Genomic DNA, 18,196 nt, shown 5'->3' on the forward strand with positions numbered 1-18,196 from the left:
CATATTGTTTAGGATTAGAATTAGATGACAACTTGTTCACAATATTTGCAACTATTCAATTTGACCAGCAGGTGTCAGTAGAGGACAAAATTTCATGTTGACTATTTCCTAATGGAAGTGCTCTCTTTACGTTGGATTTTCTCATAATTATTTGAAGTGTAGGCCTGTAGTTGATGAGGAATCACGGTGTGCTAACGCTACTCAAACAGCTTAGATGAAAAAAGGGAGTGTGATTTGGGTTTGTGGTACATTATGACAATCTTGGACTTGCAAGACTGAGGCGACGGTTCAATTCCCATCAATGTGTATTATATATGTGTTATTTAGCTCATCTATTCTACATTTTAAATAGATCACATTTGACATCTGACCCACTGAACACTTACTATTGAACATATTTTTAAACTATGGGCTATTTAGTCTTGTTTTAGGATATAATATAATTCATTGCACAAACTGTCAGGCTAAGAGCTATAGTCTACTACAATCAGTCGTGCCAAAAAAGAGACATTGTCTTTATTTTTCATTTTTATTTTATTGTGTCAGCATTGAACCATACAAGCATGTAGTGTTGTCCAACAAAAATGCATGGCGAATCAAATCCCAAACAATCTATGAAACAATGAACACGTTTCCATTGCACTTCATTTTATTGAGCACTAGATGACCTCCTCGAGCACTGTGTCATTGAAGCCTCGAGTAATGAACCATTTTTTGAAACAAGTGTCGAAGCTTCAACAAAGCCTCGATCGGCCATCACTACCTACGGCTGCGTGCTCTAACACAATTTCAGAAGTGACTAACTGCAGAGTTGGGAGCGGAGGAGGGACGACGTCAGGCTGGCTCGACTGCTCCTCCTTCTCAGCCGTGGCGCGTCCAATCAGCAGCCGACATCCAGGACCGCACCTGCAAGGCGTCATCCACTGTCAGACACACACACAGACACAAAGATAGAGGCACCTAGACCCACCCGTGGGTCATAACACTCCGTGTGGATCTTTTCACTCTGGCATTGAAAGGGGGTGCTAGCGCTAGCCGTTTGCTAAGCTATGTACAGACAGCACCACCGCTTGCCGAACCACATAGTCACACCGTTTATATACAACAATTCGTCATCAATATCTCTAAAGTAGAAGTCAAGAACTTTTTTCAAAAACGATAACTAACTCAAACTTTTTTGTGTGTTTATAAAAACAAACTAAAACAAACTTAAATTGAAGTCATATTTCACTTCGTTTACATCTGTCAAATGAATATTTGCCCAGGAAAATCTTTTAGTTTTACGCAGCAGCACCTAAATGCACGTCGCGTTCTGTGACGTCACCCCTCTTTCACAGCAGTATGTTGACGCGCGACTCGCGGCGGGAAAGTCCGATATGCCACAGTAGTGAACATGTTTATTGAGACTGGGAAGTAGACACGACAGTTTGACTCAGTTGACTCAAATATCCTGTGGCGATGAGAGTGGTTATGGCTATCTGATAAAGCAAGATTTAATATTGGGAATTTAACAAAATGAAAAGGAACCGACAACGCCACCCTGGGAATTTCACCCAGGGAGTTCTACTAAACACAAAAGTAATAATTAGGCACACAGGTAAGTTCTACGAGGAAGGAGTAGGAGACGTGGTTCAGAATGTTTAAAATATCAAACCAACTTTTATTCAACATTTAAAAATAAAAGGAACAAACAGACCAACACTTAAAACGGAGCTACTGAGCTCCTTATTCTTGGTGTAGAAACTGAGGCTTACCGATGAGGGGGCCAAACGGGGTAGGAACCAAAGAAAACAAGGAACACCCCACTCACACGTGACACACCTGCAAAGAAAGTGAAGTGCAAAAAAAAAGAAGAAAACAACCACAATCCCGGGTCACAGCACTGGAAGGGGCCCACCACCCGGGACACCGCCACCACCAGCAGCTCTCAGCGACTACAAAAGAAACGATAAACAGTTGGTTACTAAAAGTTCCCTAAAATCTGTCAAATGTACTGAAATAGCAAGAAAAACAAACAAACAATGCAATTACACACACACACACACCAACCAAGTTCCCACCAACCACGCACACGCATACACGCACGCACACCACTGTAGCTGGACCGGCGACTTGATAGTGTAACGTCTGCTGTCTGAGGGTCAGCAGTGGCGACGTAAGCAAACGAAGAAAAACACAACGAGAACGGAAAAACAACAAGTAAAACCAAGGTGGGACGGAAGCAACATGCACCGTCCACCGTCTGTACGGGGCGGCTAGCACAATCAAGTGCGGGCGAAGCGGCAGTGTTCCTGCACTTATCTTATAGGACCGAGTTTTGGGCCACAGGTCTTGATCACCAAGCGTCCTCCAGGTGAGGAGAACAACGAGGAGGCTCTGCGCAGCTTTGTGCTAGCAGGCGGCTGTAGTGTGCCAGTGAGGTGTTCAGGAAGCACTGTAAAAAGAACGGACAGGTGAGGTACTACCTACCTATGCTAATAAGCCATAATAATTTAAATGCTAAAATGTCCGCACCTGATCCTCTTACAACTCGGGCACACAAAGCGGATGTTCAGTGTCCCATTGACCACAATGGACCACTAAACGAAGCTTTTAAGAAAAATGCGAAATGAAGCCACTGAGAGCTAAAACAACATGCAAACAATGCCACAGTGCAGCTTTTCTCAAACGGGTCAATTTTGAAATCATTTTAATCAACTCTGTCTTCATTGATCAGAAGGTTTTTACAGATTTGGAATTAAAAAAAATTTACTGCAGGAATCATAAAATCGTCTCATCAGTGACGTTTATAGAGCCATTAAAAAATTTAATATGTGCTGAACAGACAAACGGAGGTGTAAGAGGCCTGTGTGACCAGCAGGGGGCAGCAGAGGACCGACAGCCGCAAGTTCCTCCTCAGAGAGGCCTGAGAAGGTTCTGCATCTTCAGCTCCTCCAGGAGGTCCTCAGCAAAGTGTCAGAGTTTGTTGGTTTTTTACCTCGGTCGGCAGAGTCACAGTATGAAACTTGTAGCCAGGGGGCGCTGCAGCTCACTCAACACCTACAAGGTTTGAAAAGGAAATTGAGTGGAATTCATCTGGAATGAAAAGAAAAGCACAACTACAGCAGAAAAACTGAACACAAAGACGCACAAAGTTTGAACTACACACTGATTTTCTTCTTCTGTTGATTCAAATGAATTTGATAGAAATAATATCTGAAAAAATACAAACCAAATGTTAAATTTCGACATTTAAAAAATGGACAGATTCATTTACACCCAGTAAGATAAGAAGATATTTAGCTCTCAGCCAATTAGAGCTGCTGCTCCTGTGTGTGTGTGTGTGTGCGTGCGTGCGTGCGTGCGTGCGTGCGTGCGTGCGTGTGTGTGTGTGTGTGTGGATGTGGTGGAGATTTGCTCACTGGTTGTAGGAGAAAAGCTAATTGTTCATTGTAAATGTCTCTGGAACCCTACTCGGAAATCATTTTTCACATGGCAAGACAAGGCAAGGCATCCTCACAAGTTTCTGAGCGGACATCGCTGGAAAGTGGCAGGACAAGAGGTTCCTCTGCAAGAAATGTGAGAAGAGTTTGTGCTGAACATGGATGGCCTAAATGTGAAGGGGCTCCCCGGTACACAGCTGGAGATCGAAGTGGCAAAAGCAATAACTGAGGTGTTGTAACAACTCCACTGGCAGATTAAACACGCTTCACAATGCTTCTGTGCTACGACTGAAAACCCTCCAGTGAACCAAAATTGATTAATTAATTCCAAGATCCCCCCTTTTGACACATGGTCTAAACCGTGCGTCAATTTAGCAAAATGTGAAAATAAATGTTTTGGCAGACACGGGTTACCGTTTGGTCCCACCCAAATGTCAGTAACGTGGTCCCAGCATGTGCCGGCGGAGCGCCAAGCGGCCTTCTCCTTCGCTGTGGCGAGGGACTGCATTTCAGCCAGTGATGCATCAGCCTCCTCAAATGAGGCTGTCATCATCGGGGCTGACGAGGGTGCAGGCTGCCTTGCAGCGGACTTTGCTGCCGCGTCAGCTCTGGCGTTGCCCTGGGAAACAGGGTCACGAAGGTTAGTGTGAGCAGAACATTTACACACTGCTATTTGGGAGGGCAAAAGTATGGCTCGCAAGAGGTCAGCAATAAGCACATGATTTAACACCAGCTTCCCGTCTGACTTGAGGAAGTCCCTGCATTTCCACAGTGCCCCAAAGTCATGAACGACACCAAACGCATAACGGGAGTCTGTGTAGATTGTGACAGACTTGCCCTCTGCAAATCTACACGCTTCAGTTAGCGCAACCAGCTCTGCCCCTTGTGCTGAGAGGTGACATGGAAGGGAGTCAGAGCAGATGACCTCCGAGTCGGAGACAACTGCGTAACCAACTCTGTTGGCGCCTTTGTCGTCCCGGAATGCTGAACCATCTGCGTAGAAAACAAAATCAGCATTAGCAAGGGGTTCGTCAGGTCAGGTCAGGTCGGGGGGAGAAAATTGTGTCTAGCTCTGCTAGGCAGTTGTGTGTGGGTTGGGCACGTTCGGTGCCCTGGCGTGGACAGCAGCGTTAACTGCTCTCAAATGTTGAACAAACCTCCAGTCATCACGTTGAGGAGGAACTCTGGCCTTTTTTACAGGGAACATGGGCTGCGCACTGGCGAGTCGGGGCATGGGACAATGACACCTGCTTCGAGAAGAGAATCAAAAACAGGAGTGATCCCTTCAACAGCTTCTGGCTTCAGAGGATATTGCGGCTGGTTGGGCCGAATATCACTTTTGGGTGTGATCTTCACGCGTTCGGCACCTTTGATCAGTCCCACATTGTATTTGTGAGCAGCCCACAGTGAGGAGGGAACCTCACTCAGTTCCTCGGGCAGCTGCGATGTGTCAGTGAAACATGCAAAAAAAGTGTCCCCGCTCCTTTCGGTGCCAGTCTTTGGTCGACAGGCATTTCGTCAAAAACGGACCTAGGTCCTTCCACTCATCGCCTGGACTCTTGGAAAGTGAAATGTGTGGGGTAGACCCACGGACAGAAAAAAAAGAAATGCACTCTGCTCTGGTGTGAGTGAAACAGAGGCAACGCATCGTTGGGGGCCCCAAAACAACGTAGAAACAAAGAGGTCATCATTCACGCTTGGAAAAAAAAAACAAAAAAAAAAACCGACTCTCAAACACACTGTTTCTTTCACGAGTTGCACTGCAAATTGGGAGCTTTCATGAAGTGAGCATCACCTGGCACCTTATCGTTAGCCGCCACTATCAATTCTTCTGGGGCCTCGAGGGGAAGCAACCACTGATAGACATGCAAGAGAGGCTTAGGAATTTGAGCCAAGGTCGAGGAAGATAATGACCTGGCAACAATCAACCCGTCGGGGGTGGAGATGAGATTCATGCCCATGGCTAGAAGCAAATCTCTTCCCAACAAATTCATCGGACACACTTCTGACAATACAAAGCTGTGTTTAATTTGGTTTTGTGATGTGCATGTCTCGTCGCCGTAGTCAATACAAGTAAGTGGAGTGGTGAGAGGCTCTCTCTTCTTCGTTCCAGCTGCTCCGACAGAATAAACATATCTCCCACTTTTTTTTTTTACACTGGGGAAGTTCTTCTGCACGAAGGAGCGACAATGTTGCTCCGCTATCGGCTAGGAACGGGATATTTTTACCCATAATTCTAAAAGTGACCCGCGGCAGTTTCTCAAAAACAGCTTCTTTATACAACGTGTATGTGGGAGGAGGCGGCACGTGACGACGCTCTAAACCTGTCAATGGTGCTCAAAATTTGGTCACGTAAATCAACCTCGAACTCTGTGTCAGTGTCAATGCATGTCTCACCGTCAGGCTGAGAGCAATCAGTCGAACCTAAATCATTGTCAGAAGAAAAATCATTATCAACATGTAAATCACTATACGTTTCCGAATAATCAACATCAGAATATGAATCAGTGTACGTGTCTGCAGGGGAAAGGGAAGTTAGAGGGGACAGCAAGCATTTCTTCATTGCAAGAAGCGTGTTGCATGTGTGTGTGTGCATCACTTCCCTGCGAAGACGCTGTAGGCCGGGGGTCCGTCTCGCCGGGTCCATGCCGTGTCCCGCACTCCACTCTCCCCCCTCAGCTGCTCTGAGTTGGATCCTCTTTTCCGGCCCTCGCGATCACTCTCTTGGCTGCGGTGGGCATGGTTCTGTCCGCGGTGTCTTCCTTTGTCAGGGCATTCTCTGGCCCAGTGACCCATTCGGCCGCAGATGTGGCACGCCCCCTTTTCGCCTCTGTCTCCGCTAGTCGCCCTTCGTCGGTTGTCGTTGTTCCTGTAGGGCCGTCTCGCCGTGTCACTGAGGTGCTTCATCATGGTGAGGGAGGCACGCTTTATCTTCTTGTCCTCTGCATCGCTGGCCTCCTGCAGAAGCCTGCAGCCTGCAGCCTGCCTGAATCAGCATTTCCCTTCCAGGTTCGCTTGGATAGACGTGAAGCCGATCAGATCCACTCTTAGACGCCGATCCTCTCATCTCTGAATGCTTGGTTCGAGGTAGAGGGGGAACGAGGAGTTTCCTCCGTTCCTGGTCCCGGGCCCTCAACGTCCCAGAGTTCCACTGACGGGTCTCCAGCAATCCTGTTTGTGACGCCAAATTGTTGTGGAAAAGAGCGAAGATGCCGATGCAGGAATACTGGGATAATAAGTAATTTAATGAACAAACAATAAAAAAGGGATCGGAGCTCCGAGGCACAAAACACAGTAAAATGGGAGTGCGAGTGCGAGGTGGGAAGGAGGAAGAAGGTCTCTTATACACAGGACTGGGAGGGGATAAGATAAGGAAAGAACAGGGAGGAGAACAGAGAGAGACAAACCAACGACTATACGATAGTTGACCGATTTCACAGCTCATATCCTGTACAAGGAGAGGACGAGCACATCAGTGGCAGGCCATAAAACAAAGTGAAATACGATGCGTATATGTTAGCCTAGGATTCTAACAGTTTACACGTGCTACTAGTGATCATACAATATAAACCAAGATAAAGAATAACACAAGAATACTCTATCATGTTCGACCCATCTTAATAACCGAGATTTTTTTTCCAGGTGCGCTTTGCTCATCTCTTTGTACCAAATATTTAGGGGAGTTTTTATAACATCACATAGGTTATTAGAGTATATAGTCTTGAAAGCTTTGTCACCCAGCAGAGATTGAAGTGGGATATCTAGTTGGTCAAATTCTAGCTCCTTCCATTTTGCATCGTAACCCGCCCTGCACCAGTAGACTATATACTGCAGTTGTGCTGCTTTATAGTAGTCCTCCAAGCATGGGAGTGACATCCCTCCCTGTTAAGTGTAATGTTTTGTAGCGTACCCTTGGTTTCTTGTTCTGCCATATGAATCTAGAAATGATCCGATTCCATTCACTGAATTTCTTATTGGGTATTTCTACAGGTAGCGATTGGAGTAGAAATAACAATTGTGGTAAAATAACCATTTTTTAAGTATCTATTCGGTTGTAAAAATCAAGTACTAGGGGGGTCCAACTGTCCAGATCATTTTTAATTTTGGTTGTGATGCTACCGTAGTTTACACTATATAAATCTTGGGGGCCTTGGTAATATGAAGACCTAGGTATTTCAAAATTCTGGTTTTCCATTTAAATTTAAAGGACTTACGTATGTTTTCTTGAGGTATGTAATTCAAAGTAAGAGTTTGAGTTTTCTCTATGTTCAATTTGTATCCCGAATATGAACCACATTGGTCGAAGGAGGGCATTCATTTAGGGAGACTGGTATCCGGGTCGGATAAAGTCACCAGGATGTCATCTGCATATAAACATGTCTTATATTCTTTCCCCTTGAATAGTATTCCCATGATTTCTGGGTCTTCCCTAATCTTTTGAACAAGTAGCTCTATAAATAGAGCAAACAAGATGGGGCTCAGTGGGCAGCCCTGTCAGCAACCCCTCTCCAAACGGATTGTACCTGAAAGACTGCCATTTATTCTGATCCGGGCCACAGGTGAATTATATTTAGATTTTAAACATTTTATAACTGTATTGTTAAAGCCAAAACGTTGCAGGACCAGGTATAAAAATTCCCATAGAACAGAGTCAAAAGCTTTTTCTGTGTCAAAGCTAATTGCTAAGGACATTGTGTTTCCTTTGCTCATTATATGTAACAGATGTATAGCTCGCCTAACATTGTCTTGTGTTTGTCTATTTTTAACAAAACCTGTCTGGTCCGTGTCAATTAGGTTAGGGATAATATTTTCTAGTGTGTTGACAATAATTGAAGTGAACATTTTATAATCAGTGTTTAAAACTGAGATAGGTCTGTATGAGCTGCAATCTGTCCTAGCTTTCCCTGATTTCAGTATTACAGATAATATGGCCTGTTTCCAAGATGGTGGGGTCTCGCCACCTTTTAAGACATAGTTAAAAAAAATTAATAAATAGCAGTGGAGTCACAGAGTCCCTAAAAGTCTTATACCATTCTGCTGGTAGTCCATCTCCCCCGGCTGCTTTGCTTGTTTTCAGTTTAGAAATTGCCTTGTCGACCTCTGCATTTGTAATCTCTGTAGTTAAGCACTTATTTTGTTCTGTGACAACAGATGGCAGGTCTAGGGATTTCAAAAAACTGATTGACTGTTACTGCTTCTGCTAATTTGGGTTGAGTGTATAAATTCCTGAAGTATGATTCAAAAGACTTATGTATTGCTTCTGGCTTATAACACATCTGGTTGGTGACCGGGTCCTTTACTTTATATATGGATCTTCCAGACTGTTGTTTTTTAAGTCTCCAGGCTAAGAGTTTTTTAGCACGGGGTCCATTTTCATAGTGGGTTTGTTTGATATACTTAAGTGTAAGTTCCTCCTGGTCGTTCAGTTTCTTATTTAGTTCTGATTTTACTACGGTTATTTGTTCCAATAAGGTGGGGTCGTTAGTCTCTACATGCTTCTGTTCCAGTGAGTCTAATTTACTTGTCAAGTCGTTAAGGTGTTTAAGTTTTTCTTTTTTCCTTTGTGATGCCCAACTTATAATCTTTCCACGCAATACTGCTTTTCCAGCATCCCATAAAATACTCTGTGACGTCACTGTGCTACCGTTAAGGTCTGTATATTCCTTCATTTCTTTCCTAATGTAATCTTCAAATCGGGTGTCATTTAATAGGGAGGTGTTGAGTCTCCAAATAGTGTTTTTGTGTGGGACACCTACATTTATTTTCACATATACACCTGAGTGATCTGATATGTCGCTAACACCAATTCTACAATCTAAAACCCTGTGTCTGTCTGTTCTGAACATAAAGAAATAATCGATCCTCGAGTAAACTGAATGAGGGTGAGATTAAAAAGTCAATTGTTTAGTGGATGGATGAAAATCCCTCCATACATCAAACATACCAATCCTTTTAATCATCTTCTTAATATTTAGTGACTCAGGATTTGTTTTCTTTGTCGGGTTTGATGAGTCTAGAGTGGGATGCAGCTGTACATTCCAAGGGGACTCGTGCCACGCAAAGCCTATTCCGACCTGGCGATCCTGTTTGAATCCATTAGCAACCAGCTACATTACCCTGGGCAGCTTCACGGGTACAGGTGGATGTATGCTAAATGCAGAGAAAATGGACTGCGTGTGAGAAAAGAGTCTGTGCGTTTGGTTTTGAAGGAGCTGGATCCAAGAGGAGTGTCATTAAGGCAAGCGGGGCGTCTCAGACAGAGGAATTACTTCTCAAACTTCTCAACTTCATCTGGCACCTGGACTCATATGATGAACTGAAGCCATATGGTATTTGTGTGAATGGATGTATCGATGGCTTTTCAAGAAAAATAATCTGGCTCAATGCTTGCACAACAAGTAGTGACCCAAAAGTAATTGGAGGGTGCTACATAGAAACGGTACAGCGTTTTGGGGGGTGCCCTAGAGTTGTTCGAGGCGACCTTGGAACCGAAAATGGCCATGTTAGAGGCTTCCAGCGTTTCCTCGTCCCTGTTCAACCAGACGACACCCTCGATAGTTACTTGGAGGGGGCCAGCACCGCCAATCAAAGAATTGAATATTGGTGGGGTTTCCTGCGTGGCCAGCGCATGGAGTTCTGGTTAGCCTTGTTATCAGACCTCAGAGACAACGCGCATTTTGATGGCGAGTTTCTGGACAAAAGTCTCCTGCAGTTTTGTTGTATGGGCCTCCATACAGGTGAGTTCATGAATAATGTTTTATTTTCATTTTGTGCGCATGTGTATGTGAGTGAGAGAGAGGGGAGGGAGGACAGAAACGGGAAAGGGGGTGTTGGGAAGACAGACAGACAGAGACGGGAGGAAAGGAAAAAGAATGCTAAAGAGAAGGGGTAGAAAAGGGAAAGGAACAGAGATGGAACAGAAGGGTAGAAACAGAGAGGATAAGAGATGGGGACAAAGGGGGGGGGAGGGATGAACAGAGACAGGGAGGGAGGGAGAGGGTGGGGTTGCTCATGTGTGAATGCTGTAATTTAGTGTTTTATTTATGTTCTGCTGGCACAGCTCTTCCTAAATGTATACATTTTCAACAGGATGAGTTGGATGACACTGCACAGGTGTGGAATGCACACAACATCAGGCCATCAAGAAACCTGAACGTCCCCATCGGTCGGCCTAATGTGATACATGCTGTTCCTGAACTTTACCGAACAACATATTTTCTCTCCCCTGTTGAAGATGAACACATTCAACTGTGCAAAAATGAATGTGTCTTTCGGCTGGCTGTACCATGTAATCCAGATATTTATGAACTCTGTATCATCTTTATGGCTGAGTCCCATCTTGCTCCACCAACAGATCCGTATCAGGCTGTGAACTTGTATTTGCACCTAAGAGAGGCCATCACTGCATCTCTCTAAACCACCCGACCCTCTCCACAGGATGGACACTTATTCCACTGCAGTGCGCCTCCCCCTGACCCTATCCAGAGAATGGACACTAAATTGTTGTGAACCTCCTGTTATTTTGTGTCTTGTTAAATCTCTAGTGTTCCTTTTAAAAATACACAGGGATATTGGTTATTTACTGCACTCCTTTGTTTCTGTTATTACGCAATCCTTATGGTGATGCTATTTACTGAATTTACTTTTTGACCTGAAGGTCGTGTGTGCAAAGAGCTGTTAAATAAAAGTAGCCATGTGAAAGAACTTAACTGTGTTGTTGAAACATTGAGAAACACAGAAGCACAAGGTTACTTTAAGATTTACTTTAATTATTCTTCACTTCCATGAATTAATGAACATTAACGTGATTCTTTAAAGTCAACAATTCCTGAAAAATTAAACCGGTGTTGGACACCTCGTTCTGAATGCTTGGTTAGAGTAAACAGATGGACCTGTAAGCAGTCATTTTCAAAACAACATTTTCACTTTCAACAACAAAAAAAAAACACCCTCATAAAACTCTGCTGAAGCATTTACTATTCTTTAATACAGGTGTAACTATGGAAGCAGATAGTTACCATAATATAAATAAAAATGCAATAGCAGAAATGCTTTTAAATTTTAAGAACGAAGCTGCATTATTTGACTCATAATTAAAATCATTAATAAATATTCCTATATGCATTTTCATTTTCTTATTCGTGTCGCACCTTTTATGACACAATCAAAAAGAAAACTGAGGGCATTGCTTTTTAATTTTCGTGGTCCTGCCCTGCACAAGAGTTACCACAACTCGAAAACGAAATCGCAATCTCAAAGTAAGCGCGCGGCGCAGGAAAGTGACGTCAGCAGCTCTCCACCTCCGCTGTGGGTATGGCGGTATGACGCCAAGTGTCATTTGCCTCCTGTTATGTGTAAATTCTAATGTTTGTGAATTTAATAAATGTATATATATACTGTATATTTAAAAAAAACAAAACAAAACAAAAAAAAGGTTTAGCGGTATGACACCACTTTGCCATCGTTACTTTTCACGTCATTGAAGTTGCCGGTAAACGAGATTTAAATCGCCGAAAAACGTGGACCACTGACGGATCTCGTTGGTCGGACAGATTTGAGCATGGCGCACATTGACACAATTGTTCAAACCCTGCTGGATTTAGCTTCCCAGGTGGAGTTGAATAGTGTATCTGAATCTGATGCTCGGGACCGAGTTGAGCAGGTATTCTGCCGTCCCAGATACGGACGCAAACAAGGTTGCCCTAGCCAACCTGTTGTCAGTTATGGAACACCTTGATGCACCAGCACAACATCAAAGCTAAAGCTATTTGTTACATGGGTGGAGTAACAGCTGTTCGGCGTCGGCCACCAGTCCATCCGTCGCAGGATGCGATGCAACGGATCATTGCTTCCGTTCAGCATCGGCCACCAGTCCATCCGACGAAGGATGCGAAGCAACAGATCAATCCGTCGACTGGTGGCAGATGCTGGTGCGAGATCTGTCAGTGGTCCACGTTTTTCGGCGATTTAAATCTCGATTACCGGCAACTTCAATGACGTGAAAGAAGTAACGATGGCAAAGTGGTGTCATACCGCCATACCTTTTTTTTCTTTTCTTTTCTTTTTAAATAAAAAAAATAATAATATATATATATATATATATATCTTTATTAAATTCACAAACATTAGAATTTACACATAACAGGAGGCAAATGACACTTGGCGTCATACCGCCATACCCACAGCGGAGGTGGAGAGCTGCTGACGTCACTTTCCTGCGCCGCGTGCTTACTTTGAGATTGCGATTTCGTTTTCGAGTTGTGGTCACTCTTGTGCAGGGCAGGACCACGAAAATTAAAAAGCAATGCTCTCAGTTTTCTTTTTGATTGTGTCATAAAAGGTGCGACACAAATAAGAAAATGAAAATGCATATAGGAATATTTATTAATGATTTTAATTATGAGTCAAATAATGCAGCTTCGTTCTTAAAATGAAAAAGCATTCTGCTATTGCTTTTTCATTTTTGAATTTTACATTTTATATTGAATTTTGGTAACTCTTTGCTGGTGCATGTTTTGAAAATTAAATCTCAAATGTGTTTTCCTTCATTTGAATTAAGTACAAGAATGAGCAGTCTTGAAGAAGAAAATGAAAATGCAGATTGAATGACTTATTAACCATTTTAATTATGAGTCAAATAATGCAGCTTCGTTCTTAAAATGAAAAAGCATTTCTGTTATTATATTCTTATTTTAATTTGGATTATGGTAACTGCTTCCATATAAAACAAATACATCCATAAATATATACAATGTGAGAATTGTTTCTTGCAAGAGCTGTACTTCAACCCATGACCATCGATAAAAGTGTACACATCTAATCGTAAACAATCTGCTGCAACCTGAATTTCCACTTCTGTGTCTATAAACCAGTCACAGCTTGACTGATGGCTCTGAAGAAGCAGTTTCCATCAGCCTCTACATTCTCATTTGTACACGGCGAACCTAATGGGCCTTTGCAATCAGAAATTGGAAAACTCGCACGGTCCAAATGAACCTTCAAGTTTTTGCAAAGGTCTAAACAAACATCAACATCAAGGGGAGAGAAGTTACACTCTTCATTGGTCACAGCACTGACAAACTCTACGTCAGAATTATCCATGTCAAAGTGAGGAGTTTTGCTCTTCTGAAGTGACTCACTGTTGCCAGCTGGTGCTGGAATTTTAAACCGTGACCATGCAGAACCTTGGCTAATCTAATACCAGTGCCATGATCTGCCACTGCATCTTCACTAGTACTAGAACGAGCGGAGCAGTCAGAGGCAACAGAAGAAGAAAGAAAAGCCTCCTTAGCTTAGTTGATCTTCTGTGTTGCCTCCTGGACGGTGCTGGCCTCCTCTGGCTTGGTGCTGGCAACCACGGGAGCCACAGGAACCACGGGCACAGCTCTGGTCATCTGTGGCGTCGCCTCCACCTGATTAAAATAAGAAAGATGTGATTTTATGCCAATAAACATAGAAAGGAAAACACTAGGCTTTACACGATCACGATTTTTGTGCCGATCACCGATCAGTGAGTTTAAATAAACCGATCACCGATCACCAATCTGATCACGTTAGGGGCAATAAATACTTGTTTCTGTACACCCCTTGCCTTCTCACGAGCACCGTCTAAAGTTGTTTGCTTTAGCATCCGTTTCAGAGTTTGCTTTTCTTTTTCTTTCTCCGCGCTGCGTTTCTTGAACTCGACATGCTCCTCCGTGTGTATCTTTTCCAAGTGCCTGATTAAATTTGTGGTGTTGAATTTTTTTACCAAAGTTCCCCCGCGAGGTACTGTAGCGTTGCATATATTGCAGATTCAAAGAAACTTTATTGTCCGTCACATAGCGACAGTACTCAAAACAGGAAGAGGCACGAAGACGAAAATGAAGGTTTTTGAATCATGAATCATTAGCTCACGGTGTTATGCCCCGGCCTAGGGGGAACCAGGACACAACATAAAGGCTCCCCCCCTTCTCCCAGCTCTCAAATTAGACAAAGGTACTTCGTCCACAGGTTGGTTTTTATTAAACGTCACCATCATTGCACTGGCGTCAGGGAGGGCATGGCCAAAACAACAAACAAAATGGCTCTCTTATGGATCTTACCTATGAAGAAAACAATCAAATAAATGACAGTCAAACTAACCTCCTTAACTAAAACACAGGAGAAAAGGGGCACAACACAAATGGCTTCCCTCCCCTACGGGCTACGTGGACACAAAGGGAACTGAAATAGATTACAAAACAGAATTGATGGCTGAACACAGAATGCTGCTGCTGCGGCACATGGCCTCTGGTTGGGAGCTGGGAGAAGGACAAAGAGACCGAGGTGTTGAAGTCCTCCTCCTTAAATATTGGCACCAGCCAATCACCTTTCCGCACCTGGAACAAGCAAAAAAAAGGGAACACAGGATCTACTGCGCCATCTAGTGCCCAAACGGACACACAGCAGACAAAAGGAACTGACAACAATGGAAACCCAAATCTATACATTTACATAACACTCGGATACAAACAAATAAACATGTCGATGCTGTGAAACTACTTTGGAGGAAATGAGACAGATTAAAAAAGTTTCAACACGACCATGACGTCATTGATCGGTGATTCATGACATGACGCCCGATCATGAACGTTTCAAAAAATGCCAAATATCGGCCGATCCGATACAGCCGATAAGATCGGTGTAAAGCCTAGAAAACACACACAGGTGATGAAGTGGAAATGAATAAGTGCAAACCTGCTGCACTGCTGTGACATTGCTGGAGGCAGACTCAGTCATGTGGACAGTTGAACGTGTTGCCCACACCTGCGAATACAAGGACACAAAGTAACGTTTAAAGAACTGCATTTATTGTCCTATCACAAAGATGCACACAATGAAATACACATATCCCAAATACCAACATGTCACAGGTTTGTTTTGGTTTTTGAGGCAACGCGTGCTGATCGACGTCTCAGGCTGGACATCTGGAAGAACATAAAGAAATTAATTCATAAACAAAGTAACACACTAATTAAACTGTACATGTACTGTACATATGTGATCTTGTGTTGATAATAGGGGTAGGGCGATACGGCTAACCCACGATTCGATACTGTGACGATATTTGGCCCACGATAATGACAACATCACGACACACGATATCTTCCGACGGGAAGATGAGAGAGGGAAAAAAATCCTTTCACTGCCCCGATTCTGAAAATCAATAAAAAAATGATGCAGACAAAATAAATAAATAAATAACCGCGTCCCCGAAATATACGGGACAAAGTGAAGTGCGTCCCCCATCAGTTCATTACGGGACAGGCTTTTTTATTTGCAAATATGGGACAATCGCGTATTTTATGGGAGGGTTGGCAACCCTATCTAGACCACAGACGGAAATTAAATGAGGTTTTGTCATTTTCCCGAAAAAACGGGACAAATTGTGTCCCGGGAGAGATTTTATCTTTCCCGGGACAGGTGGACAGGTGGTGTTTGGAAAAAAATATTGATATTTGCCGTCAGTGTATCGATTATTTATTGCGACAGAAAGCACAACAATATATTGCAATATTGATTTTTTTGTTCACCCACCCCTAGTTGATAAGTGTATGAATAATTGTGTGAATGTAACCGTGGCAGCTGGGGAAACCCTGCCAGATGACTCCACGACAGTCTCCATGTGGTCCAGCAGCACAGCCTCACTGAACCACACGGGATTGGACGGGATGTCTGTGTGAAATGCAGTCTCAACAGCTGTTGGTACTGTCTATAAAAAAAAAGAGGAAAGGAAATCAGAGTCAACTTAGGATAAGTGTTCATTTTTAAAATAAAAAGTTGCACAGTTTGACCAAACACAGTGATTGAACAAACACGATTGGGGGAGGAGGGGAAAGAGGGATGAACAGGTTACCTCAACCTCCTGTCCAACAAGAGTCCATTCAGGAGCGGGTCCATACACTGGCATGTAGACAGGACCTGTCACAACCACTCTGGGAGACACCCTGGGCGATGATTGGTTGTGGCACAACACCCCTGGCCTAGGTGAAGGGGGTGCGAGCTGATGGAGCATGCAGCATGCAGACGCTCCACCAAAATCAGTCCTGAGGTGCACCTGAACAGAAAACAACATGTTAACACATATTTGTCATATCAAATGAAGAGCAAGTAAGGCTGAAGAAGGAAGAAACTTACACCATCATAACAACACCATGTACAGCTGACGAAGGGGGAGGTGATCGGCCATATACACAAATGTTAAACCTGGAAGAAGTGTCACATAATCAATTATGTAATCACACAATTCTAAGAAATATCTGTTAGCACAGTGTCACTGAAGAGAAAAAAATACAACAAAAATATGTATTTTACACACCCATGCGTGCAGCAACACGATGATATACTTGACGTAGCGCTGTTTGTAGTTCTGGCTTGACAGTCAGGCGAGGTGGAAAGTCAAGCACAAACACCTACAAAATAGTTGTATCAAAAAAAAACCCAAACAAACATAAAAATGCAAAATAAATTCATGAATATTCTTGTTATTGAACTGTGGATCATGGAATTACTTGATATTGATAAAACAAAGTGGCGATGACATTCATGTGTTCAAATTTGTTTGTCACAGCAGATAAACAAACCTTGGGCCAGTGGTCCAACACAGTTGCCAGTAGCGCAGCAAAATCCTGGGCGGAGTCTGTTACAAGCCCGTGTTCAAGGTTGTTGCCTGGGGAGAGAACACAAAACCATCCACAAGTGGACAGAGATGTGAGTCTCCCACCACCAGAACAAAAACATAAAGAAACTCGTGGCTTGACAAAATCACGACCCATACCTTCTTGTCTGGTTGCTGGGCCTTAAGAACGAACTTGCACTGTTTTGTCAGTCAGGAGCAAAACGGGCCATCTTCGCACCCAGGTCGCTGACCAGTACCGCGCCCTGTGTAAATTGACAAAAAAGAAAAATCTAAATATGTTTTTGTAAGATTTATTTGGAATACAACATAACAACACAGGCAGAACATGAAATCATGAACGTGGAAGTACTCACGACGTTCAAAGTCCTTCCGAGGTGGAAAAGGTGTCCAATCCCGTTTTTGCTCCAGGCGTCGTTTCATGGCCAGAGAGCGACGGAATGCCTTGGTGTTCAGCATCTGAACAATGAAATGAAAGATTGTGTCATTTTCAATGAAGGACAATGATAACACAAGTTTACAGAAAAAAGTGATGTTTTCTCACACACACGACATCAAAACACAGAAAGGTTTCTGTACCTTTGCAGCTGGAGATGATGAGCTTAAATCAATAAAGCAAAAGAAAATGTGTATGTGTACTCTTGGACCCTAACCCTAATGCCATAAAAGTCTATGGGGTGAAATTTCAACTTTGTCCTAGAGACATGGGGCCACTTGCTTTTTCATCAGGAGCCCCCAAGAAGCACCCACGCCAAATTTGGGGCTTCTAGTACTTGAGGAACCCCGAAACCCTAACCCTAATTTCAGCTAACCCTAACCCTAACCCTAGTTTCAGCCTTATTGTTAACCCTAATTCAATGCAAGTCTATGGGGTGAATTTTCAACTTTGTCCTAGAGACATGGGGCCACTTGCTTTTTCATCAGGAGCCCCCAAGAAGCGCCCACGCCAAATTTGGGGCTTCTAGTACTTGAGGAACCCCGAAACCCTAACCCTAATTTCAGCTAACCCTAACCCTAACCCTAGTTTCAGCCTTATTGTTAACCCTAATTCAATGCAAGTCTATGGGGTGAATTTTCAACTTTGTCCTAGAGACATGGGGCCACTTGCTTTTTTTAC

This window comes from Nelusetta ayraudi, unplaced genomic scaffold (assembly GCF_046127955.1).
Source record: "Nelusetta ayraudi isolate G7.1 ecotype Tasmania unplaced genomic scaffold, CSIRO-AGI_Nayr_v1 ptg000045l, whole genome shotgun sequence".
Classification (NCBI taxonomy): Eukaryota; Metazoa; Chordata; class Actinopteri; order Tetraodontiformes; family Monacanthidae; genus Nelusetta; species Nelusetta ayraudi.